Here is a 27402-nt window from a genome sequence, read left to right on the forward strand (position 1 = left end):
TGGCTGTGTTGGGTCTTCGTTGCTGCGTGCAGGCTTTCTCTCTAGTCGCGGCGAGCGGGGGCTGCTCTTCGTTGCAGTGCGCGGGCTTCTCATTGCGGTGGCTTCTCTCGTTGCGGAGCACAGGCTGTAGGCATGCGGGCTTCAGTAGTTGTGGCACACAGGCTCAGTAGTTGTGGCAGGCGGGCTCTAGAGTGCAGGCTCAGTAGTTGTGGCACGCGGGTTCAGTGCTCACAGGCTCAGTAGTTGTGGCACGTGGGCTCAGTAGTTGTGGCTCGCAGGCTCTAGAGCGCAGGCTCAGTAGTTGTGGCGCACGGGCTTAGTGGCTCCACGGCATGTGGGATCTGCCCGGACCAGGGCTCAAACCCGTGTCCCCTGCATTGGCAGGCGGATTCTCAACCACTGCGCCACCAGGGAAGCCCTCTCTGACCTCTTGAATGGGAGCCTTCTCACTCTCACGAGATAGCAATTTCCACCTGGCAAAGACCCTTTTCTATCCATGTCTCACTTTCCCTGCCCCATTGTCAGCTCCTTGAGGGCAGACCCTATGTCCTGTTGATCTTGGGATGCTCTCAGTGCCCAGACAAGTGCCTTGTCCGTCACAGACACTCGTGATGATTGAATGAGAAGGAATTAGAGGCTGAAATCAAACAGAAGTTCCATGATCTCAAATAGGAGCAAAGGGGGTTTGGGATCCTGCATGTACCCTTATTAGGCCCCGGGCAAAGGCAGATTTGACATCTTTTCCTTTCCCATAAAAGACGGATCCACTTGGATGTGTTTTCCTCTTAAACCTGAAAACGCTGACTTGTGTGCCAGTGGTCTCGAGTGTGTCAGCTCCATTCCGAGGCTTTATCAGAGCATCGTCTGTTATTTTCAGATTCCTACATGTACAGTGTCATGTGCTGTCTCCTCTCTCCCTCCACTCCTTTCTTTTCATTCTTTTCTCTTTCACAGTTGAAAACAGAGCTGTGTGAAACAAGTCATATTCAGATATAACCCAGCTGGGCTGAGATTGACCTTTGCCTCATGCAGTATTGAAGCTCATGTTTTTATTTTTAAGAGCATATGTTTGAGGCCCAGAGGAAGGACAGACTGGAAGGACAGAGAGCTTCTTCCCCTCCTCACTGGGGAAGGGGCCAGTCACTAGGCGAGTTTGTTTTAGTTCTGCAGCTGGGTGGCCTTCAATCCTGTCTGATGGTGGGTGGAACCCCAAGGCCTGCGTTCAGAGAAGTATATATATATATATTTCTGTACACATTACACCTATACATGAATACGTATATCTATTTATTTATTTATTTTGGTAAATTTTTCTTAGTTGTGGCTGTATATGAAGATATAAGTCTGGAAAAACCCTGTTCACAAAATTTTCTATGTTTCCTAGAGGCTTTCCAGCACTTGGTGTGGCTTCGCTTAGGGAAGCGTCTTCCTGCAAGTTCCATCAGGGCTCCAGGAAACTCTCTTTTGGTCATGATTACAATGTGGTGGTTCTAGATTTTATTTTGCAGTGGTTTTGGTGACTAGAGGTATCTTCCATAGACTCCCATCTTGATTTTGCTCACTTGTACTTACACAGAATTTCTGGCTACTACAGAATGTACATACCAGTGAGTTAGGGGAGACACCTCTCAATTTTTTGTCATTGTATTATGAAAAATTGATGCAGAAGTAGCTTTGCGATTTTGTCAAGTTGCATTTAAATTTCCTTTTTCCTGGCAGGGTGAAACTTGCAACCCAATCAAGGAATTAGTTAGAAAGATTTAGTTGGAAGATTTCTGATTTTTTTACCTGTTAGCCTAAGGATAAACCCCAGAACCCAGGATGTCTTCCAGCTCTGGGACATCCCAGTCCATGATCCTCTTAGCTTCTCTGCAGAAGACTGGGTTGCTTTCAAATCAGCCCTCAGTATAGAAGAGGGGCAGGACATCAAGCTTTTCGGACCTTCGTGTCTGCAGTAGGTCCACATGACAATGGATGTAGCCCAGGAATCAAATTGCACCACACCACCCTCTTTCTCCCTCTTGACTCTCTCATGCTACGGGTGGAGGGGATGGGCTTCTGAGCCCATCCAGGCATCCTGGGGCCTTCAGGCTCCACGTAGCTTGGTTTTACCTTGGATCTGAACACCCCTGGGGTCATGATGAACTGAACTAGTGGCAGTAATGGGTGTGATGTTTAGAATGCTTGGATTGAATGGACTGAGTTCCTATTGGACCATGGAATCCATCCACAGGCAGTGTTTCATTCAGCATTCTTTGCTTGTGACAGAAAGCTGACCAAAGCTGGTTTAAGTTAAAAAAAAAAAAAAAAAAAAGAAAGAAAAAAAAAGAGGGAATGTATCGTTTCACACACTGGCTTCCCGTGAGGCTTGATTCAGGGCTCACAGATTTGACCAGACCTAGCTCCTCTCTCTCTGTTTCTCAACTCCACTCCTTCTGATGCAGGCTCTACCTCATGGCCCAAAATGGCTGCCAGCAGCTCCCAGAGATATCTGCATCCCACATCAAGTCCAGAGAGGGGTTGTGCTCAATCCTGACCAAACCGCACTGGGAATGGGGGAGGGGTAAATTCTTTTTTTTTTTTTTTAAATTAATTAATTAATTTATTTATTTTTGGCCGTGTTGGGTCTTCGTTTCTGTGTGAGGGCTTTCTTTGGTTGTGGCGAGCGGGGGCCACTCTTCATCGCGGTCGCGGGCCTCTCACTGTCGCGGCCTCTCTTGTTGTGGAGCACAGGCTCCAGACGCGCAGGCTCAGTAGTTGTGGCTCACGGGCCCAGCTGCTCCACGGCATGTGGGATCTTCCCAGACCAGGGCTCGAACCCGTGTCCCCTGCATTGGCAGGCAGACTCTCAACCACTGCGCCACCAGGGAAGCCCGGGTAAATTCTTCAATGGTAAATTAGGCTACTGACGGCCAGAGAGGAGGAGATCCTGTGGAGGCAACCACAAAACAAAAACAAAGCCAAGGGACAAGAACATTAGGCAGGAGTTGAGAATAATATTGGGTGGATTAGCCACTCAGTATGGAGGATGCCCCATCACAGAACTGGGTGTTGTTGAAGAAATGCGATTTTCGTATTAGGCAGTGCTAAATATAACTCAGAGGACTGATCTCCTTTTATAGCTAAAAAAGTTTCTGTGTAAGGATTTGTTACCCATTTCACAGTTGTAATTTATGGTGTATGTGCTGTTTTGAGCCATCTGTTCCACTACCTTCTTTTACTGGTTCAAGTGACATGGCCCTGAGTTTGTCTAGTCATTTGAGCAGATTTTACTCTGATTTCTATATCAGTTCTCAGGGATTTGGGAGAGGAGTGGTTGAATGGGGGAAAAAGGAAACACTCATTTTGCTATTAAGTTCCAGGGGACTTGGAAGGAAAGATACATATTTATTACCTCAATGGATTAAAAATACACTATGATAATCAAAACAACAAGATATTGTTTTTCATCTGCCAAATGGCAAGGATTACAAAAGAAATGTCGAGGGTTGGTGAGGGTTCAGAGAAATAGCTACATCACACATTGCTGGTGGGAACGTAACTGGTGTAAACTTCCTGAAAGACCATTTATGTCTTATATATGGCAATATATGTGAGACATTTAAAAAATGTACATGCATTTTGACCAAGCAATTCTATTTCTAGAATTATTAGGAAATAATCATAAAAATATTTAAACATTTACATATATGGATAATCCTTGAAGTTACATATAATAATGAAGAATTGGAAATAATCTTAATGAGTAAAAATAGAATCTTGGTTAAGTAAGTTAAGGTATAACCATAGGACGCAGCCATTTAAAATTATGTTTTAGAATAATCTACGTGGCATGGGAAAATTCCTGGTCTTGTTAAGGAGAAAAGTAGATTGCAAAGCAGTTTGATCAATTTTCTTTTTTTTTTTTTTTTTGGCTGCATTGGGCCTTTGTTGCTGTGTGCAGGCTTTCTCTAGTTGTGGCGAGCAGGGACTACTTTTCTTTGCGGTGCGCGGGCTTCTCATTGCAGTGGCTTCTCTTGTTGCTGAGCACGGGCTCTAGGCGCACGGGCTTCAGTAGTTGTAGCACACGGGCTCAGTAGTTGTGGCTCGCGGGCTCTAGAGCACAGGCTCAGTAGTTGTGGCACACGATCTTAGTTGCTCCGTGCCATGTGGGATCTTCCCGGACCAGGGCTCAAACCCGTGTCCCCTGAACTGGCAGGCGGATTCTTAACCACTGTGCCACCAGGGAAGCCCCTGATCAATTTTTATTTATTTATTTGGCTGTTCTGGGTCTTAGGTGTAGCACACGGGATCTGGTTCCCCAACCAAGGATCGAACCTGTGACCCCTGCAGTCTTAACCACTGGACCGCCAGAGAAGTCCCTGATAAATTTTGTTTTTAAAAAAGATACAGGGGCTTCCCTGGTGGCGCAGTGGTTGGGAGTCTGCCTGCTAGTGCAGGGGACACGGGTTCGAGCCCTGGTCTGGGAGGATCCCACGTGCCGCGGAGCGGCTGGGCCCGTGAGCCACGATTGCTGAGCCTGCGCGTCTGGAGCCTGTGCTCCGCAACGGGAGAGGCCGCAATAGTGAGAGGCCCGCGCGCCGCGATGAGGAGTGGCCTCCGCTTGCCACAACTGGAGAAAGCCCTCGCACAGAAACGAAGACCCAACACAGCCATAAATAAATTAATTAATTAAAAAAAAAAAGTGGGACTCCTGATATTCATCCCACTTAACAAAAAAAAAATGAAAAAAAAAAAAAAAAAAAAGATACATACAAGGGGACTTCCCTGGCCGTCCAGTGGTTAAGACTGCAGAGGGCATGGGTTAGATCCCTGGTGGGGTAAATGCACCGCCAAAAAAAAAAAAAAAAAGATACATACAAAAAAGAAGATACATGTTCACACAAAAAAGTATAGGAAAAAACATATATCAAAATTATAAGGGACTTCGGTGGTGGCGCAGTGGTTAAGAATCCCCCTGCTAATACAGGGGACACGGGTTCGAGCCCTGGTCTGGGAAGATCCCACACGCACGGAGCAACTAAGCCTGTGTGCCACAACTACTGAGCCTGCGCTCTAGAGCCCCCGAGCCACAACTGCTGAGCCCGCATGCCACAACTACTGAGCCTGCACTCTAGAGCCCGCGAGCCACAACTACTGAGCCCTCGCGCTTAGAGGCTGTGCTCTGCAACAAGAGAAGCCACCGCAATGAGAAGCCCGCGCGCCGCAATGAAGAGTAGCCCCCGCTCACTGCAACTAGAGAAAAGCCTGCGTGCAGCAATGAAGACCCAATGCAGGCAAAAATAAATCAATAAATCAATAAATCAATTTAAATTTAAAAAAATTATTTAAAAAACAACCAAAAAAAACCCAAAAAATCAAAACAAAATTGTAACAGTGATATGCCAGTAAGAGGAATGGCTAAATTTTATTTTATTTATTTATTTTTGTACTTTTCTCTATTAAAAAATTCTAAATGATGGGCATGTATTACTTTGGAAATCAGAAATTTTTTTTTTCTTAAAAGGAAGACCACACCACAATGCTTCCAATGGCCAAATTAAGGACTGGCATCCTCCTGCCTACTGTTTGGTTCGTGTGCAGTTATCTCTGGGTATCCTCTGTCTCTCCACCTTCCTCCCGAGCATGCACGCCCTCTCCCCACCCCAGCCCTCTCCCAGAACTCAGTCCTGTGCTCCTCCTGCTCTAGGGCAGGGGCGTTCCAACACGAGCGTGTATGTTTAGCTGGGGATGGAATCCCGGCACGCGCCTCTGAGGAGCTGATCCGATCCACTCCTCACCAAGGGCGTCTGATGTTTTCCACACTCATCCAGCCAGTAGGTACAGGCTTCATGGGCGATCCATCAGGATAACCTCACGCAACCTGACAGTTGTTTGCTCACAGTAGGTGCCCAAGAAATGCTTGAGCTCTCTGGGGATGAGGAAAGACAGGAGAGCTATGGGAGTGAAAATTCACTGGATGGACTAGGGCTGAGCCAGGCAGAGAGAGCGACTCGGAAATACTTGGCTTCAGGATGGCCGTGCTCAGTCTTCTCAATCAATATTAAAAGTTCACTGGCTCCCATGCCATTTTGCTGGCATGTCCATCCCTGGGGGGATTTCAGCAGTTTAAAAAGAATGAAATCATTAGCCCAGCTTGTGTTTTCGGGCCACATCACGACTGTCAGTGGAGCAGGGTATTTCACTAAATGGCGAATTAGAAAGTTCCCCGAGTTGGGGGCAGCAACCCTGCATGTAGAAGCCCCTTCCTCATGGGCGTGGGGCTGATTCTGTCTCCAGGCAGAATCAGTTGGGGGCAGTTTTTGTTGCCCTTTGCTATTGAATTTGCCAGATGTGTCAAAGACGTGATCTCATTGACAAAGTATAACCAATAAACCAGTAAAGTGAAATGCACGGTGCTTCTCACCGTCCGTCCTTCTTGGCTGGTTTTGCCCACTGTGAGCACTGGCTGTACCAGGCTCCTGGCCCCACAGTTTGCTATTTTGTATTTGTCCCCTTGTTGCTTATAATGGCTCTCTACTTGTTACATATAAAAAGGCTGTGTTCACTCAGGGAGCAGGTGTTGCAGGGGGAAAATCCTCAACTTGGAAAACCAGATGCCTTATTCACCAGTGTTGTTACAGCAGCCAAATGCATCAGCCTACATGCAGCTTCGGCTGTAACAAACTGCTAAGCCTCCTGATGTGATTGTTTTGAGGCTGAAATGATATAGGTATAGAGATCAATGTAAAACACGATATAGGTGTATCACATCATCTTTTGTACGGAATGCAGTTGGTTCTGAAGAAATAGGAGATAGCGTTGCATTGTGGGGACTGTGAAGGTAGGCACTGGAGTTAGACCTCCACTCTGTGCACTTGGGTAAGTCAGCTCTCCAAGCCTGTCTGAGACTGAAATGAAACGGTGCATGCAAAGCACTTCCAAACAGTACCCAGCACATGGTAAGCATTTAATAAATGTAAGCAGCAGCCACTGCTGCTGCTGTCAATGACGGAGAGAGGTATATATGTCAATAAAAATTGCATAGTAGGGCAGAAAATCAGGGTTTGTGTGGCACAAAGTAGAAGTGGGAACTCTATAAGCCAGCAGCTTCTGTTCATCCGTCTGGGAAGGCTTCATGGAGGAACTGGACTTTCTAGAACTCTTTGCATAATAGTTGGAAGATGAGTTCTCTGGCTGGGGAGTGGAGCTACTAAGGGTACCCCAAACACCTGATACAATTTGGAAGAGGGTTGAGTGGGTGCAGGGTGAGCAGCTGACGGGAGGTTGAAAAGTTCTGAAAAAGGAAGGTGGAGTTGGCCTTAGGCTTGGTACCAAAATGTAGGCCTGCTGCCGGTGTAGAGCTCTAAAACAGAGCAGGTGGGACCCTTATAGGACGTGCTGAAGTCTTGAATTTGACAGGCAGTGAGACTGAGAGCCTCACGGGCCTTGCAGAGTTGAATGGCTGCTGCAGACTTGAGATAGTGACCAGCACTTTGGCAACTCTGATGACGCCTGACCAGCAAGACTTGTTGCTGAAGCCAGGGATTCTGGACAGTTCAACAGGCGAATGAATTATTAATTGAAGCTTTGTCTGATTACATGGAGGAAGAGAGAAGAGGAGGAGGTGACTCTTGTAAGAGTATAAATTATTGGGGAGAGTGTGGTTCTCCACGTAGAAGAAGAATGCTCTGCTTTAAGAAAGGGACCCAGAAAGGATATTGACTTTGTCTTGACAAAAGGTGAGGGTAATACCGTCTATATCAAGGAACTGGTGTCAACTTTCAACTTTGGTTGAAAGAAAGTCTACTCACTTTCAAGCAAAGTTCTTTAGGAAGATGCCCCAATTTGAAGAACATATGTAAATATTGCTAATCCCATGCAAAGGCTCATAGGCTCGCAAAGTATGAGAAGGACCATCAGAGATCAATTCTAGTCCAATATTCTCATCGGATTAGATAACTGAGGCCAAGATGGAGTAACCTACCGAAAGGCACACACAGATATCTGCTTCAGTTCTCTCCATATTTTCTTTTCGCTCTCTAATCCCGAAACTTGAGGATCCCCGGCCTCTTTGTTTCCCTTCTCGATAGGATCAGAAAGAAAATTCCAGTTGTGTTGTGCGGCGGCTACTGAGCGCAACGAATACGTGCCCTTTAATCGCATCCTCTCTCCTCCCCATCTGGCCGGCTTTGATGTGCCCACCGTCCTTTTCCATTGGCCATTTCGCGCGGTTCCTCGCCCCCTTCTAAGGTTCTCAACCAATCAGCTTCTCCCTGGCCCCTCGGGGCGGGCTTTGAGGAATGTACCACTGGACCCGCGGGGGAGGGGTGGAGAGGAAGAAGGGTGTGGCGGCGGCTCCTTTCCTTACCTTCTGCATAGAACCATGAGCTTCTGGCAGAGTCTGAGCCTACGGGTAGCGACGGCGTCCCTGGGGTTAGGAGGCAGAGCGGGTTCCAGAGGCGCGGTGATGTCAGCGCCCCGAGGCCGGTGTCCGGTGGTCGCGCCCCAGGGGCCGCAGCCCCGCCCTCACATGTGCCCGCCCCGCCCGGCGGCAGCGCTGCTACCTCAGCAGCCGCCGCGGTGCAGCCCGCGCGGGACGCCGAACGCTGAGGAGCGGCCGCGGGTTGAGGCGCTGGCCGGAGCGGGGTCGCCGCGGGGCTGGGGCGCCGGACGCTGCGGCCGAAGGGCCGAGGGGCGAGGTGCGGGACTGCGGGCTGCGGCTGGGACGCCGGCGCACTGCGGCATGAGGCGGAGGTGAGACGGGCTCTGGACCGGGCCGGGACCCGCGCGGGCCGGGCGCCTCCCTCTGGCCGCCGCGGCCCCGGAGCGGAAGGCGGGCCCGGGTCCAGGGCGGCGGGCGGCGGGCGGCGGGCGGCGGGCGGGAGGCTCGGCGCGCTTGCCGGGGGCGCTGTCCGAGGCCGGGCACGAGGGGGCCCGCAGGCCGCCGGCGAGTCCGCGAGCGGACGCGCTGCCGAGAAGCCGCGCCGGGGAGCGCGGGCGCGGCGGGGCCTTGACCACTCGTTCTTCTTGTGGCCCCCGTCCCCTCAGGTCCCCACGTGTCCCCCATCCTGTGTCCCCCTTGTCCCTCCTTCCCTCCAGGTCCTCCCATGTCCCCCATCCCCCTTCTCCTCGTCCCCTCGTCTCTCCGTGCCCCCCATTCCCCCGTGTCCACCATCTCCCGGTGTCCCCATCCTCCCCATGTTCCTCCATCCCCCCTGTGCCCCTGTCCCCCCGTGTCCCCCCGTCCCCTATGTGCCCCTGTCCCCCGTGCCCCCCATCCCCTGTGTCTCCCATCCCCCCGTGACCCCCGTCCCCCGTGTCCCCATCCCCTCGTGTTTCCCCATCTCCCGTGTGCCCCTGTCCGCCTGTGTCCCCCCGTGTCCTCCCGTCCCCCGTGTCCTCTCGTCCCCCGTGTCCACCCCGCCCGCTAAGGCGCACGGACCGCCCTCGTCTCCCGATTACCCTCCAGACTCAGTTCAGGGAAAGCGTCTCCAGCCATACACCCCGCGTGTGAGGTCTAAGGTGGCGGCTCTTTACCGCGGGCAGCAGTTACCGCCGACATCAGGGCTTAGTGCCGAGACGTGGAGGTGTCTTGGGAGCAGTGTTTCTTCAAGGCTTTCCACCTTCTCATCTTCTGGGTTGTGGATGGAGAGATGGCGTGTAAACTTTGCAAGTCCCATCCGTGTGACAGTTTGCCGGGGAGACAGTCGTTTGGATCGCACCCCAGGGTGCGGATGAGGCGGGTGTTGTAGTGAGCAGGGCCCTGCCCCTCAGTTGCGGGGCCAGCAGGAGGGCTCTGTGCCTCACCACCTGGCCACACCGATGCCAGTTCCTTGTTGCGGTGGTTCTCCTGTGGGCACATCTGTAAGGGTCCCTCAGGAGGATAGCACAGGGACCTCCCTGGCGGTCCAGTGGGTAAGAGCCCGCGCTCCCAGTGCCGGGGATGCGGGTTCGATCCCTGCTCTGGGATCTAGATCCTGCATGTCCCTTGGTGCGGCCTAAGGGAAGAAGAAAAGAGAGGCTAGTATAAACTTTTTATTTGATCTTCAGACGGACCTGGTCAGAAACTTGACTCAGGTTGTTGTGGCCCTGCAGTGAATGCTTCTTGTGCTCCAGGTTTTAAAAATTTTTTAACTTTTTGGATAGTATATTAAATACCATGAGTTAATTCCAGAATTATAGGAAAAACAGGGTTTAGATGTTCCTCTTGCAAAGAATCTTTAGGAACTTGGACCTGGTTCCTAGCTAAGCCTCCTTTTTGTGTTCACAGCACTAACCTTTGAAATGTCTGGAACTTGACTGCTAGGTTGTGAGGTTTTTTCCCCCCACCTGGGATGGTCCAGGTGATTGCTGTTTCCTGGTGGTCTAGGTGCTGGGGAGAAAATGGGCTTTGGAGTAATGTATACCAAGTATTTAGTGCAATGCCTGGCACACAGTAGATGTTTAATAACCACAAATGATTTTCTTCTTTCCTGTCTGGTTTTGGGAGACCCATGGATGATGAAATCAGATGCAGTTTTGTTTGCATGCTCCCTTCTTAAGTTAGGACTAGTCCCCCAACCTCCCCACTCCTCTTCCCATCCCAACCCCTAGCTCTCACACCAAAATTTTTATGGTACGTTAAAAATGAAACTCAAACCTCCGGACCTAGAAGTAAATATCAAACAAGAAAAAATTGAGCTCTTCCTTCCAGCTCATGTGTGCATTTTTTCAGAAAGGATGGTGTACACCGTGGAAGAGGTCTTACACTGCTCACACAGGTGAATAAATGGTCAGAGTGGACCCTTTCTTGGGTCTGTTGAGAAGTCCTGTGGTAAGGATTTTGGTTGTCAGTGGTTTAACCTGTCCGGGCGGAACCATAAACTCTTCCTAATTTCTGGCATTGGGATGTAAGAAATGGCCCAGAGTGGGTGACACCTGACCAGCAGGCAGGGCATGGTCCTAGATTTGTGGGCTCTGCCTCTGAAGTGGGGTTTACATGTACCCCCTCCTGCTTGTACCAGGCTCCATGTGACCAGATTAAAAGGCTGTCAAACCCAATGTTCTTGAAACAGTAAGTAGCATCATGGTTTATGTATGTCCCATAATATTGGGAGTCACATTTTAATAATAATCATACTCTGGATTTATTTATTGCTTTTCTTTGAAGAAGTGAAAGCTTTTTCATCGCCTGTTATCATTGATTCGTTTTTGTCTCCGAGGTCATCAAGTTTAGTGCAGTGTGTTATTCCTACCTTATAGATGAAGAAATGGAGGTGATGTGATTTGTTCTAAGTAGTGAGTTGATGCCTGAATTGGGCTTCAACTGAGTTTTCCTCCTTATGGTATTTCTTTCTTTCTTTCTTTTTTTTTAACATCTTTATTGGAGTATAATTGCTTTACAATGGTGTGTTAGTTGCTGCTGTATAACAAAGTGAATCAGCTATACATACACATATATCCCCATATCCCCTCCCTCTTGCATCTCCCTCCCACCCCTCTAGGTGGTCACAAAGCACCGAGCTGATCTCCCTGTGCTATGCGGCTGCTTCCCACTAGCTAGCTATTTTACGTTTGGTAGTGTATATATGTCCATGCCGCTCTCTCACTTCGTCCCAGCTTACCCTTCCCCCTCCCCGTGTCCTCAAGTCCATTCTCTACATCTGTGTCTTTGTTCCTGTCCTGCCTCTAGGTTCTTCAGAACCTTTTTTTTTTTTTTTTTTAGATTCCATATATATGTGTTAGCATATGGTATTTGTTTTTCTCTTTCTGACTTACTTCACCCTGTAGAACAGACTCTAGGTCCACCCACCTCACTACAAATAACTCAGTTTCATTTCTTTTTATGGCTGAGTCGTATTCCATTGTATATATGTGCCACATCTTTATCCATTCGTCTGTCGATGGGACACTTAGGTTGCTTCCATGTGGCATTTCACTGATTCGTTTGTAGGGGGAAAAAAAACCCTCTTTTTTTGGAACCTGGAAAACTTAAAGACACCAGACCATTGTGCTTTTTAGATTACTAGATAGCTAAGAATAGTTAGCATTTGTTGGGTGCTTATGTGTGGGAGCCTATGCCATCACCTCATTTCTTCCCCACGACAGTGTACAAGGTGGGACGTTTATTTTCCCTGGTTTTACATGAACTAGGGTTTGGTGAGACCCAGGTCAAGGCAGTGACAGAAAGCAGGGCTGGCGCTCAGAGCTGGGCTGATTCTGAAGTGTGTGCTCCTAACCTCCATGCTTTAGTGGAGACTGGGGAGTAGACGGCAGAGTCCCTGACACCTGTTGCTGCTGCTTCTCTGGGTCTGACGGGCTGTGGTTTTACGGGGGCTTTAGTTTTCTTTCTTTCTTTTTTTTTTTTTTAAATAAATTTATTTATTTATTTTTGGCTGTGTTGGGTCTTCGTTGCTGCATGGGCTTCCTCTCGTCGTGGCGAGCAGGGCCTACTCTTCGTGGCGGTGCACGGGCTTCTCATTGCGGTGTCTTCTCTTGTTGCGGAGCACGGGCTCTAGGCACGAGGACTTCAGTAGTTGTGGTGCACGGGCTTAGTTGCTCCGCGGCATGTGGGATCTTCCCGGACCAAGGGCTCGAACCCTTGTCACCTTGTCATTAGCAGGCGGACTCTTAACCACTGTGCTACCAGGGAGGTCCCTGGGGGCTTTAGTTTTCATTGAAGTAGAACAGTAGAAAAGATTCTGGGCTTTTCTTGGACCAGAAGCGTTCTTTAGCCAGATCATTAGTTTAGAAAAAATAGAGCTGAAAAATGATCTTTATTTGGAGAGTGTGAAATATTTAATGAGGCCAGATGGGGAGACTAGGGATAGAGAGAATTGAAATGGTTTGTGGACAGAGGAAATTTGTGATATTCTAACCCAGGGGACACCTTTAGTACACAGACTTTTTAACTTAAGTGGCAGGTTGAAATTGTAAACCTGGAGGCATGGCACTTGGGCTAGAATCTGTGCAGTAAATAAGGCTCTCAGTTTCTGCTTTAGATGGCAGAGTTGAAAATCTGATTCTTCTTTGGTCTTTAACTTCTACAAATAATGCGGTACATTGTGGGAATGGTGGGAATATTGTTGGGAAATTCACCTAAACTCTCTGTGGACTTCCCCTTCCTCCAGCCACCCCTTCTGTCACCTTTGGTTCCACTTTTCAGAATTCAGCTCTGAACCTGTGGAATGGGGTGGGGTGGTGGAGGGCATCGGGCTCTGAGGTGTGTGGTACGCACCAGGGGACAGAACAACATCCCTGCCCCCTGGGGCTCAGCTGCACATGACCTGCTGTTTTCTTGGTGTGGGCTTTAGCTGTCTTGAGGTGTATGGTCATTGTTATCAAGAAACTGGGGAGGGGGGACAGGCAAACTATCCCCCTAAACCCTGCAGTTCATTGACTTTTTGTCAGTGTCAAGTTTCATGAGAAGAGAAAATTGCCACAAGTTAAAAAAAAAAAAAAGAAAGTGGTGACAATCAGATTAAAGAAGGGAGAAGAAGTAGGACTGTTGGTTTGTACCCTGGTGAAAGGTGGAAGACAAAGGGCAGAAGCTTCTGCTAAGAGGTCAGGTCCCTGGCAGGAGCAGCGCCTCCAGTCTCTGTGCCGGAGGACGGACAAGCTCGTGTGCATGTGTGGATGAACACCCGGAGAGGGGTCTTTCTGCGTTAGGCGGGTCTACAGAGGCCTGTTTAACCGTTGACCTAGTGACCTAGTGAAGGGTCCGGTCTGGTTAACTCTGGAAGGAGAGGAACAGTACTCCGTCAAGTGGTTAACTAGTAGCTTTTATTGATTTTTTCCTTACTGTTAAAACAAATAACTACATGCAAGGCGGAGTGAAACTTTGGTTGGTCCCGGCTTTGCCCTGTCTCCTGCCCTGCCTCTTTTCTGTTGCTGATTAAGCAAAATATGGAGGAGGCTTGAGTCCCTGTGTCTGTGCTGGAGCTTGGGAGAGAGAGGGGCAGAGCAGCCCAGAGGGAAGACCAAGGGTAGGCAAAATTCTTCCTCCAGCCCCGGTCGCCCCCCGGATTATGCCAACAAACCTCCACACAGGTTGTCCCCGGCCTACAGAAAGCCGGCTTACAAAGGTCCCGGCTACCTTCTTTGCTGCCTTCCTCACACACCCACCCCGACGACCAGGCTGCCTTGTGATTGCCAGCGCTGGGTCTGTGAGTAGCAGAGGAAGAGAAGTGGGGAGAGTAGCATCCCGATGGTGGCGTCTGCAGTCCCGCGTCCAGGCCGTTAGCTGTGTGCCGATCCTGTTCTGAGTGGGTGCATGGTGACCGCACTCAGTCCTCCTGGCCGCCCGAGCGGGTCGGTGCTGCGATGGCCCCTGTTTCCTGCACACAGAGAGCTCAGTGATTGCCCCGTTAGAAAAGGTGGACTTAGGCTTCCTTCAGACTCAGGCATTCGGTTGTGGAGTTGTGCTCTCACGGACCAGTCAAGGGCAGCTGACTTACCTCTGTCATGGGGGTCAGCCCTTCCTCTCTTCCAACCTTCCTTGCACTGTTTCACATTGTCCCTCTCTTCACTTTTGAGTTATCTGTTTGAAATGCTACAGGAGAGATGCGTTTAGGTTAACTCGCATATTCCTTTAAAAAGGGGGCAGGGTCAGAGGAGGTAATTCTGAAGCATTCAGAGGGGAACACAGGTGGGCTTCCCAGAAGGGACACTTAGGACAGTGTAGTCTTTGGGGACCTAGTGGCTGGGCCATGGGATCTGGAAAGAGGGTTGATTACAGGTCTGCTGTCTGAAAAGCTGAGGAAACCCTTGCCCTTCCCTCCTCTACTTTTTTGCCCCGCATGGGTTTCTGATTCCCAAAACCTAGAGCTCGCGCAAACCCTATCATTGCCCTAGCTCAACTACTTTATGGATGATTTTTATTTAATTTATTTATTCTGTTTTTCTGAACGAGGTAGTGTGGGATCCTAACCACTGTTTGGAACAGAACCTTTTACCCAGTTTGGTCATGACTGGTCAGAGCCATTTGTTTCCCTGTGAAAAAGGAAAAGGAAGTATTTTAACTAGTGACACGGTCATGTTTCAGTTTGTTTCCAAAGCAGATAGGCTTTTCTCAAAACCAGACTTGCAGACGTAGGGAAAACAAATCAACCTTCTGCCTTTGGCATTTTTAAGCACCCTTAGACAAGTAGGTACCGTGGGCAATTATAGCCATCACCTACCGAGCGCTACGGTTGGCCAGACACAGCCCAGCGCCTTATGTGCACACGCCACTTCTAGTCTCCTGCTTCACACTAGGGAAACTTGCAGAGAGACTAAGGTCCGTAACCTCAAATAAGTTGCTGAGGCTGGATGACTCCAAATCCTGTGCGTCTAATTACCTCGCTGTAAGGTGACATGTTGAGGGAGCAAAAAGAAGAGGAAGCAAGGAAGAAAAAGACAGTATGGGGCAGGGGAGAGAAATGGGAGAGATGGCAGTGTGCCTGGGCCCCCAGGACTCACTGGACGCTGTGTGCCTCAGTGGGCTGAGCAGGGCCCAGAGACTCCTCGGACCTCGACCACCCTCAGGGAGCTCGGGGACAAAGGGGCCGTAACCTAAGAGCTTTGACTTCATGCTGGGGCTTCCTCTTAGCACATGTTTATTGAGCAGCTACTATATGTAAGGCACGTGCCAGACAATAAGACACTGTCCGCCTGCAAGGGGGGAAAGCACAGATGCAGAAAACCATAATGTGTTGTGATTAGTGGCTCCACGGGCCAGGGAGCCCTGAACATGGAGTGGTAAGAAAATTTATGCTAACGGGCAAAATATTTTTTTGTCCATTTGGTTTTGTTAATTTCGTACACATAAGATTGAGAATTTCTAGAATTTACCCCCGTGGCTATTGTTTCAGGAATGTTTGTATATTTGCAAACCGCGGATCTGTTTGCAGCTGCTCTCTGAGGACCAGCCCAGCACCTTGGCTGTAGGAAAGGATGGGACCACCTCCCCTTCCTGAAGGCTGCCCTTTGGCCCAGCACCACTGCCATCTGTGGCTTGTGCTGCTTGCCTTGGAGGTGCCAGTGCCCTGGGCTGCTGGAGTACCGTTTCCCAGGTGCTCTAACGGGTGGGAGCAGTCGTGAGCAGGGAGGCGCTTAACCGATGCTTTGGGAATTAGATTGGACCATGTTACCTCTGAGGCTCCTTTCTAACTCTAGGACCCCGATACTGTGCCTACAGGGACCTGGGAACTTGGTGGTCGCCTTGTGCTGGTGCCTGCCAGCCCTCCCACTCCTCCTTCCTTCAGTATCTCTTTGTCATGTCTGTATTTGGAAGATGATCTATTGTGGGAAAGGCCTAATGGGACTTCTTGCTGGGTATGCTCAGTGAGATACAGTTTTTGCTTGTGTTTTAATCTTTTATTTTAGAAGACCTTTGGATCACTATGATCAAGTCCATTCAAATAGAAATTACTTACATCTCCTGGCAGTGGTTAAGCATCTTCCCCTCTGCTCCCTGCTATATTGGTTGAGTTGACTCCATTTGGTAATAACATTTAGGACCCTTTCACATGTTGCTAAATGAAACATTCTCTGTGTCCATGACCAGTGACCTCAGAGAAGGGTTCATCAGCTTAAAGATATCCTTGCTTCAAGCAAAGTTGCTGTATGAAAATGTGGATTGACCTCCAAAATATAATTGTGTGTATCTGTACTTCTTGGCTTTAAATTTAATTCTTCACAGTAAAGGAATTTTGCAACAGAATTCCTTCTCAAGGAATTCAGAATTTTGCTTTTCTGTATACAACTTTCCCAGGCAGTCTGATCTTCCAACTTTGGTGGAAGTAGCTGCCTGTCACTTTTACCTGCGTTGCTCTCTCCATGCCCTACGCAGATGCAGCCTCAGAACCGCAGTTGGTACTAGCCCCGGCCTCTACAAGCTTCCAGGCTCTGTCCCGGCTATCAGTCAGGTCTGGCAGTGCCTGGCTGGCCAGCCTCTCCGCATGCAACATTCATTTGCACACCAGCAGCCGTCTGGACCGTGGTGCAGTTGCTCCCCTCTCGTGCTTGTTTCCAAGCTGCTTCTGTGGGCTTTTATGAGGCCCAGGTGCTTGGGCATATGCACCAGGCAGGAAAAGCCAGGGTGGAGTATAGATTGTTCCCTGGTAGGACAGTGAAGGAGGGCAAGGGATTTGGCTGAAAACCTTACTTATATTAAGGTATGGGAAAGGTGGAAAGGGAACTAATTTATCCGGAGTATACTTTATCAGTACACTGTCATGACATGACAATCTCCTTTAATCCTTATAACAATCTTGGGAGGTTACATATATGATGCCCACTTAACAGGCTGGGAAACACGAGGCTCAGTGACGTTAGGTCGCTTGCCTGAGATCTCTTAGCTGGTGAAGGGTGGAGCGAAATTAGAGTAAAACCCAAAATGTGGGAGTGAGTCTCTGTTTTCCTGGTTCACACCTGGGCTTTGCAATCTTCAAGCCCCGCTTCTCCACGCCCAGGTTTCAGGGGTTGCCTGAATAATCTTACCTGAGAAAGAAGTGCAGAGGAAGAGGAAAGAAAGAAGGAATGACATTTTCCCGGGTTCCATGTCACTGTAAAGAAAAAAATCTTGCCTGCCATTCCAGTTCTACAAGGATCAAGCCATTAGCCACTGCAGTTGCCCACTGACAGTGCAGCCTGAGAGGAATTCAGGATGGAGAAAAACAACCATCCTGTGCTTTGGATATGCCCCTAGATAGTTAAGATGCATATCTCAGGAAGAATTTCAATGACCCCAGATTCTTGCATCTTCCCATATGCAGAAAAGCAGTAAAATCGATGACTCATCTTTTTATGCTTGACTACATGTTTCTCCGGACAAAAAAGTTCATATATACCCTGGCTCTTCCCTTTCCTCTTCGGAGCGGCTCCTTGGAGCTGTCAGAGAGGCTGTCTCCCGGGCTGTAGTCCTCAGTAAGGTCCCAAGTGAAGCTTAACACCGCCTCTCTCTCTCTCTCTCTCTCTCTCTCTCTCTCTCTCTCTCTCTCTCTCTCTCTCTCTCTCCCTCCCTCCCTCCCTCCCTCCCTCCCTCCCTCCCTCTCTCTCTCTCTCTCTCTCTCTCTCTCTCTCTCTCACACACACACACACACACACACACACACACACACTCACTCACTCCCCAAAATGTGTAGTGGTAAGGAGCATGAATTCTGGAGCTAGACTTCTGCATCATTTACTAGGGTGTGTGACCTTGTGTATGTTACTTAACCTCCCTGGGCCTCAGTTTCTCCATCTGTGCAATAGCATGACAGTCCTATGTGCTTGGTGTGGCTGTGAGCATTTAGAATCCTGCCGGCACTTGATAAGCAGCAGTGAACACCCTGAGTGTTAGCTGGTACTGTTACTGACTGAAGGGACAGTCTCCGGGGGAGCATGTGTGGCCCCATGCTTACCAATGTGAAAGCACCCCACACACACCCCCCAGCTGCTGCTCGCTGTCTCATTATTCTCTGCCTCATCCCTGGCTCTGCATTGTTGTTCTTATTAGCAACTCTTTGGACTTCCTGGAATAATTTGTTCATTAATTTATCATCTGTTGGGCCCCTTCTCCGCATGTTGCCCTGTACTGGGTATGAGGGCAGGGCCCAGGTTCCTAGAGGTATTTGACCTTGTCCCTGGTTCAGAAGATACAATATGAATGCACAAGACGGTTGGGTAAGGGAAGAAGAAAAGCAGTGAAGTGCTAAATGGCACAGACAGGTGACTCCAGTCTTTGGGGAGAACAAGGACAATAAGTTACCTTTTGAGTCTTTATTACGTGCACAGCGCTGGTTTACACGCTTTACGTGCATTGTCAGCCCTGCAGTCCAGGTGCTGCTCTGGCACCCCTGCTTTGCAGATGAGGACAGACACCCAAGTGTCTCGTCCAAGGGCACATGAGTGAGAGGAGCCTGGGGTTTGGACCCCAGTCCGCTGACTCGTGGGCCTGCATAGGCTGTGTCCCAGCTCATTGGTAGGGTTGTCTAGGCGAGGTAAAGGGGTGCCTGGAAAGAGAGTGAGCACGGCGCACCAGGGCCTCGGTGAGTGAGGAGGCCAGCCTGGTGGGGTTGGAGTTGAGCTCAGTGTTCATGGACCGCAGAGCCACATTGGGTCTGGGTGTTGAGAAATGAGTGAGATGCGTTCCTTGCCCTCTGGAATCTTACTGTAGCTGGGGAGACAGACACACAAATAGATGATTTCAGTGTAGTGTGGTAGGGGCTGTGATGAGGGTAAGTATAGGGTGCTGTGGAAGCAGAGGAGAGGAAACCAGGAAATGTTCCTTTCCCAGCGTCTCCCAGCGTCTTGAAAGGCAAGTTAGCAGTGAGCTTAGCAGTTGAAGGCAAGAAGAGCTAGCTTTCTATTCTTTCTTTCTTTCTTTTCTTTTTTTTTTTTTTTTAAATATTTATTTTTGGCTGTGTTGGGTCTTCGTTTCTGTGCGAGGGCTTTCTCCAGTTGCGGCAAGCGGGGGCCACTCTTCATCGCGGTGCGCGGGCCTCTTCACTATCGCGGCCTCTCTTGTTGCGGAGCACAGGCTCCAGACGCGCAGGCTCAGTAGTTGTGGCTCACAGGCCCAGTTGCTCCGCGGCATGTGGGATCCTCCCAGACCAGGGCTCGAACCCGTGTCCCCTGCATTAGCAGGCAGACTCTCAACCACTGCGCCACCAGGGAAGCCCTTTCTTTCTTTAATTTCTTTTTAAATTTTTATTGGAGTATAGTTGATTTACAATGTTGTGTTAGTTTCAGGTGTACAGCAAAGTGAATCAGTTATACATCTATATATATCCACTCTTTTTTTAGATTCTTTTCCCATGTAGGCCATTACAGAGTATTGAGTAAAGTTCCCTGTGCTATGCAGTAGGTTCTTATTAGTTATCTATTTCATATATAGTAGTGTGTGTATGTCAACCCAATCTCCCAATTTATCCCTCCCCCCCCTTATCCCCGGTAACTGTAAGTTTGTTTTCTACATCTGTGACTCTACTTCTGTCTCATAAATAAGTTCATTTGTACCCTTTTTTTAGATTCCACATATAAGCAGTATCACAGGATATTTGTCTTTCTGTGTCTGACTTCACTCCGTATGACAAAGGCAGAGGGTAGCATGAACAAAAGCAGAGGGTAGCATGAACAAAAGCATGGCTTTTTGGGCTTGTCTTGCTAAAAGCAAGGTTGCTCACCTGGTCTGATGGATGCCAGGATACAGTGTGAAGTTTATAAGCAAGGGAGAGTTCATCAGAGGTGTTTGAACACAGAGCAACAGCACAGAAGTAATATTTTTTGTCAGTTAATCTTATGGAATGGGGAGAGATGAAAGTCAGGCAAGACCAGCTATGGGAGGACTTGGCAAACTTTCTCTGTAAAGGGCCAGAAAGTAAGTATTTTAAGTTTCAACGGGCCATATGGTCTCTGATGCAACCACCCGACTCCTATTGTAGTAAGAAAGCAGGTAATTAATTGGTCAATGAATGGGCGTGGCTGTGCGCCAGTAAAGCTTTTATCCCCCACCCCCCAAATCTGAGTTTCATCTAATTCTTCCATGTCACAAAATAGTCATCTGTCGATTTTTTTCCCCAACCATTAAAAAAAATATAAAAACCCTTCTTCACTTGACGGTTGAATTTGGCCCACAGGTCATGGTAATAATTCAGGTGTGAATGACAAGAAACTAGAACAGGATGTCTGCGATGGAGATAGAGAGGCAGGGAGTTGATGCCAGGGGCACTTTGGAAAGAAGACACTGATTAGATAGAGGAGATAAGGAGAGGGAAAAGACCAGGGGACACCCAAGTTTCAGGTTTGGTGCCTTCCCAGGTTTGGTAAAACTGGTCTTGTTTTCCATGTGCCAAGAATGTGACCTGATTCTGGAGAAAAACCCCAGAGATACTGATTCCTTAGGGGCTCCCAGACTGTCAGCACTGTGAATTCTCCCGACTGTCTCACACACGTCTTTGCTGCCTTGGCCTCCAGGTGCTTTAGGCAGGAGGTGGCTGCTGTAGCTGGGTCAGTGGGCCCACCTGTTTGTCGGGGCACAAGAAAAGTTTATCTTTTGGATAACATTTTTTAAAAAATTAATTAAATTAATTAATTTATTTTTGGCTGCATTGGGTCTTCGTTGCGGTGCGTGGGCTTCTCAGTGCGGTGGCTTCTCTTGTTGCAGAGCACGGGCTCTAGGCGCGTGGGCTTCAGTAGTTGTGGTGCGAGGGCTCTGTAGTTGTGGCTCACGGGCCCTAGAGCGCAGGCTCAGTAGTTGTGGCGCACAGGCTTAGTTGCTCCGCGGCATGTGGGATCTTCCCGGACCAAGGCTCGAACCCATGTCCCCTGCACTGGCAGGCGGATTCTTAACCTCTGTGCTAGCAGGGAAGCCCTCTTTTGGGTAACTTTTGATGTAGTTTCAGACTTACAGATAAGTGGTAAGAGCAGTACTGGGAGCTCCCTTGTACCATTCCCTAAATTTGTTAATTAGATTTTATTATTTACACTTTGCCCCATTTGCTTTATCATTCTTCCCCTGCCGACCTGGGTTCCCATTCCAGCTCTGCCTTTAGTGGCTGTGGAATCCTGGACCAGTGTCTTAATCTCTCCAGACCTCGGCTGTCACCTCCCTCGTAGAGTCCTCAGTAGAATTTGATGAAATGATATACACGAAATGCCAAGTGTGATATCGCCTGGCTGGTAGCATATGGTCAGTAAATGTTAGTTCTTTTCCTTCCTCAGCACCCCTGGAAGAAGTGAGTCAGTGAAGGAAGCGGGCTGGCAGGGAGGAGCAGGGGAAATCCTGAGTCTAGGTGTAGAGAGAGGGACAAAAACAGTATGTCAGAGATGTGACCATGAGAAGGAGCTGTTTATTATCAAACTTTGACACTAAGATGAGGGTTTAGTTTTTTTGTTTTTTTGTAACTTTATTTTGATATAATTTCAGAAGAGGCAAGAATAGTACAGGGAGCTCTTGTTCCATAAACACACATTGTTTTCGTTTTGCCCCATTGCTTTTTCATATTTTTTCCTTCTCTTTGAATAAACTAGGGACATTCACCCCTAAATAATTGAGTGTTTATTTCCTAGGAACAGGGATATTCTCTTAGATTTTGACAGGGAGCCTTAGGTTCTAAAATCAGGAAGTGGCATGGTGTGAAAGTACTTGGGGAAGATGGGCTGAAGGCCAGGGGTCCTGTGGGCGGGCAGTTTGGAATAATTTCCACTGGAGGGTGATGAGGGCAAACTGTGACCAGAAGTGGGAGGGATACAGACCCAGGAGATGTTTAGTGGAGTCTTGGGATCGGGGACAGGGAGGGGCAGGGAGTAACTGCGCTGCTTTCTGGCTAGGAGAGCAGCACGCATAACTGAAAAAACAAATTCAGCTTTAGTTTGTACTTGGGAAAATGAAACGTCTCTCCCCTCTTTTGTTCGTATTACAGTCTAAGGAAGATAAAGGCCCACCAACTCCTGGCCGATGGGAATAGAGTATCTGCTGCATTCTTTTTTTTTTTTTCTTTCTTTCTTTTTAAGATTTTTTTTGATGTGGACCATTTTTAAAGTCTTTATTGAATTTGTTACAATATTGCTTCTGTTTTATGTTTTGGTTTTTTGGCCGCCACGTATGTGGGGTCTTAGCTCCCCAACCAGGGATTGAACCCGCGCCCCCTGCATTGGAAGGCGAAGTCTTAACCACTGGACCACCAGGGAAGTCCCTCTGCTGCCTTCTTAGAGGAGCAGTACTTGAGGCTTTGTCATGAAGCTAGTCAGTAAAGAGGAGCATTCAGGTTAGGGTTAGGGTTAGGTCTCACGTAGACCTAGGAGTCATTAGTGACAAAGGCAGGTGGTAGTAAAGGATGGTGGGAAGCCAAGGACCAAAACCACTCTTGGGAAGGCGGCTGGGCAGGATCCACAGGGAACCAAGGAGAGGAGTACAGACCAGAGACAGAACTGGGAGGGAGGGAGAGCGCCCAAACTGAGCTCCAGCAGCCGGGAGTGGGAGCGGTGGGTGCTTGTGGGGCTCTGTATTTTCCAGTGCAGGAGCCAGAACTTTAGGAGAGCTTTAAGGAACGCCCTGTGAGCCACCCAGGGTGCTAAACCAGATCAGACTGTCGAGGGTTTAAAATTAGCTTCCCAGTGCCTGAGTGTTTTGTGGAAGAAATACCTCAGGGAGAATATATCAAAGAAGGTGTCTTAGATTTGAGCTTATACTAAGTATTAAAAGACCCGCCCCCTGCCCTTTGTAAAAGAAATGTGTTACAGGGAAGATTGTGCTAGTCTGTCTGGCTTTCAAAATTCCCAGTTCTAGAAAGGAATATCTTGTTATAGGAAAGTCTTGAATCCCTCTGGAGTGTTAGGGGTGAAGTAACTATAGGGTTATATTTTGTTTCCACAAACGTGCATGAGCACCTTTTGTGTACTAAACACTGGGAGTGTAGGAGTGAACCATGGCCTGCCAGAGCCTGTTCATACCTTGTGGTTAAATTTTAAGGAATTTTGCAAGTTGGTTGTTAAATACAGCTATTATTAAAAATTAATTCTAGGGACTTCCCTGGTGGTCCAGTGGTTAAGACTCAGTGCTCCCAGTGCAGGGGGCCTGGGTTCGATCCCTAGTCAAGGAACTAGATCCCTCATGCTACAACTAAAGATCCTGCATGCTGCAACTAAGATCCAGCACAGCCAAATAAATAAATAAATAAATATTTTAAAAATTATAAACTTATAGTTAAATAAATTGTATTTAAAACAAAGGTAACAAATCCTCAAAATTCATTACTTCCTCATTATTTTAGCATGAACTATGCTCTCAGGTCTCTTGCCCCACATGGTGGAAATACTGTATAATTGTGAACTATGGTACATTTCCTCCCAGCTCTGTGTTCAGAGATGTACGTAGCTTGAACTTGGCCATGGTGGGAGTATTAACACCACAGAAACCAACAAACACTACACATCAGGGCTTGATTTGTTGTTTTGTTCATTGTCTAAGAAAGTGATGAAAAAATGTTAACATTTGCAGTTTAAACTTAAAGTGTTTTGTGTCCATATCTAGTGCATTGTGAATAGCACAAAAAATTTGAGGAAATACTTCTTTTAGTATTTGAAAAACTAGGGTCCAATTCAGCAAAGAAGCTGCTTATATCATGTTTGATATACATGTTCCTTTTTTTTTTTTTTTGCCCGTGCTGCGCAGCATGTGGGATCCTAGTTCCCCGACCAGGGATTGAACCCGAGGCCCCTGCAGAGGATGTGTGGAGCCCTAACCACTGGACCGCCAGGGAAGTCCCAAAATACATCTTTTTTTGTCCAATTTTGTTTTACTCCTTAAGGTAAATGAAAACTAACTAACGTTCACTTATTTATCAGTTGAGTCCATGGATTGGCCATAGATATGAGTTAGACAAAAAAAATCTATGACAAGTTTGTCTGAGAGTCAATTGGCTACATGGAATTTACAGTAAAGAGCATTATGTATTTTATACTCTATTACTTATTACTATATATTACTATTACATATTTTATTATTATTATTATATGCTATACATCTTTAATATTTATTTATTTATTTATTTTTGGCTGAGTTGGGTCTTAGTTGCAGCACGTGGTATCTTTTTTGTTGCAGCGCGGGCTTCTCTCTAGTTGTGGTGCACGGGCTCCAGAGCGCAAGGGCTCAGTAGTTGTGGTGTGCAGGCTTAGTTGCCCCTCGGCGTGTGGGATCTTAGTTCCCCGACCAGGGCTCGAGCCCGTGTCCCCCGCATTGGCGGGTGGATTCTTAACCACTGTGCCATCAGGGAAGACCCTTGTTGTTTTTTTATATCCACCAGCAAAGCATCCTAGAATTCGGGTTTAGAAGAGACCGCAGACAGAGACTATCAGCCTGATGTTTAGGGGGCGTGCTGGGCTGGGCGAAGGAGCTGGAGAGGGCTCCCTGTCTCCTCTGGGCTGGGACCGGCTCACAGAAGCCCCTGAGTGCAGTGGGGGAATTCCTCTAATGAAATCTTCGGTGAAAAGACTCAGCTTTTCTGTTCTCTTTATTTTATCAACATTTGTTGAGTACCTACTGTGTGCCAGGCCCTGTGGTACTTATGAGAATACAGTGACACAAAAGACATGGTTACTGCTCTAAACAGTTTTATTATATAATTCACATACCATACAGTTCATTAAGTGTAAAATTAACTGGTTTTAAGTATATCCACAGCGTTGTGCAACCGTCACCACAATTAATTTTAGAACATTTTTATCATCCCCCAAAGAAACTCTGTACCCATAGCAGTAACTCTCCACTTCTGTCCAGTCCCTCTCCCACTAGCCATAGGCAACCACCAGTCTACTTTCTGTATCTATAGATTTGTTATTCTGGACATTTCATATAAATGGAATCATACAATCTGTGGTTTTCTGTGACTAGATTTTTTTCACTCAGCATAATGTTTCAGAGTTCATCCATGTTGTAGCCTGTATCAGAATTTCATTCCCTTTTATGGCCAAATAATATTCCATTTTATGGATCTACTACATTTTCCTTATCCATTCACCAGTTGATAGACATTCGGCTTTTTGCTGCCTTGAATAATGTCGCGATGAACATTCGTGTACAAGTTTCTGTGTGGACGTGTGTTTTCATTTCTCTTGTATATATGCCTGCCTAGGAGTGGAATTGCTGGGTCTTGTGATAACTCTGTTTAACATTCTGAGGAGCTGCAGAACTGTTTTCCAAAGTGGCTGCACTATCTTACGTTTCCACCTGCACGGTATGAGGCTTCCGGCTTCTCCACATCCTCGCTACCACTTGCTATTATCCTTTTGCTGTCTAGCTGTCTTGGTGGGTGTGAAGGGGTATCTCATTGTGGTTTTGATTAGCATTTTCGTAGTGGTTAATGATGTTGAGCATCTTTTTGAGTACTTATTGACCATTTGTATACCTTCTTTGGAGAAATATCTATTAAAATCCTTTTCCCATTTAAAAATTTGGGTTACTTTTTTTTTTTTTTTGTTCCTCATCATTCTTTTTTTTTTTTAATTAATTAATTAATTAATATTTATTTTTGGCTGTGTTGGGTCTTCGTTTCTGTGCGAGGGCTTTCTCCAGTTGTGGCGAGCGGGGGCCACTCTTCATCACAGTGCGCGGGCCTCACACCGTCACGGCCTCTCTTGTTGCGGAGCACAGGCTCCAGACGTGCAGGCTCAGTAGTTGTGGCGCACGGGCTTAGTCACTCCGCGGCATGTGGGATCTTCCCAGACCAGGGCTTGAACCCGTGTCCCCTGCACTGGCAGGCAGATTCTTAACCACTGCGCCACCAGGGAAGCCCTGGGTTACTTTTTTAATTATCAAGCTGTAAGAGTTCTTTATATATTCTGGAAATGAGTTCCTTATCCGATATATGATTTGCAAATATTTTATCCCACTCTGTGGGCTGTCCTTTCACTTTCTTGACAGTGTTCTGTATGTTTCAAAGTATAAAAGTTGTTAGTTTTGACAGGTCAAATTTGCCCTCAGTTCTTGAGTAAATCCAGATTTACATGACAAATTTCTATGCTTTCAGGTGTTTCTGTTGTATTTAACAAGTCTCTACAGTTGAATAGTCTGTAGCCAGTTTCATAACCTTCAATACTTAGACCTTATGTTAGTGACTTTGTTTTAGCTTTTAGAAACTTAAAATCTTATGAAAGCAGAGACTAAGGCATATAGGCTCTTTATAGCATTTTACTGACTATGTTGCTGGTAAAAACAGCCATAAGCTGATGACTCTTAAACACACTGATTGGGGGCCAGGCTTCTGGGAATAGCTGGAGGTTGGACACAGTATATTGAGGTTGTATTTAAGCATTAAGTCAGGAAAATGGAGCAGTGTCACTTCCCATTGTAGTCTTAACTCTCTTGTGTTATCTAGTGAGATTTTCGGCTCTATTTACTCTAGTATAAGGCATGGAATTTAATAACTAGAAGTGTATCTGGGTTATGGAGATAAGTTACCACAATGAAAAACGTGAACTACCTCCTGCCCTGATCCCTGCAAGATACTTTAGTAGTCTACCTTCTCCCTATGCTGTTCAGACAAGTCTAAAAAGCAGTAAGACATCTGACTTACGTAATAGTGTTCTGTTGGCTGTCTCATTTGCTCCCTTCCTACCGCCTGCATAGCAGTAAGTAGGGTAGTATGTCCCCTCGAGAAGGGAGCCAGCTCAGGAGGTGGGCTGTCTCTGTCCAAGGTCGCATTCCCACTAGTTGTGGGGATGCTGGGGTCTCCTTGGGGGGACATACTTGGGATTACTTGCAAATGTGGTTTTTCAGTGCCTCATTTGTTCTGTATCCCTTTCTTTATCAGGTATTTCCATTTCTAAGTTGGGGTAAATGAATGTGTTGACTTTTTTCTTTGTATGTAATCTGAACAAGTGGGTATAAACCATGTAGCTGGGGCCTAGAGGGTGTGTGGAGCATAGGAACAGACATGTGAGGGAGAGGAGACCTGGGTAAGGACAGTGGAGAAGGTG

The 27402-nt window shown here is 47.5% G+C and overlaps 1 protein-coding gene across 25 annotated transcripts in view; it reads left to right on the forward strand.

Moving 5' to 3' along the window:
- Positions 1 to 27402, forward strand: part of MICAL3 (microtubule associated monooxygenase, calponin and LIM domain containing 3) — a 191369-nt gene that overhangs the window by 6613 nt on the left and 157354 nt on the right. For 24 of the 25 annotated variants that reach the window (XR_009505258.1, XM_059934971.1, XM_059934968.1 and 21 more), the window contains exon 1: positions 8542 to 8736. The exons of the other annotated variant lie outside the window; for it this stretch is intronic. The gene's annotated coding sequence lies outside the window, so the exon portion shown is untranslated. Of the gene's footprint in view, positions 1 to 8541; positions 8737 to 27402 lie in introns of those variants that run through there. 25 annotated transcript variants of the gene reach the window in all.

The sequence above is a fragment of the Balaenoptera ricei genome, chromosome 10 (genome assembly GCF_028023285.1).
Source record: "Balaenoptera ricei isolate mBalRic1 chromosome 10, mBalRic1.hap2, whole genome shotgun sequence".
Classification (NCBI taxonomy): Eukaryota; Metazoa; Chordata; class Mammalia; order Artiodactyla; family Balaenopteridae; genus Balaenoptera; species Balaenoptera ricei.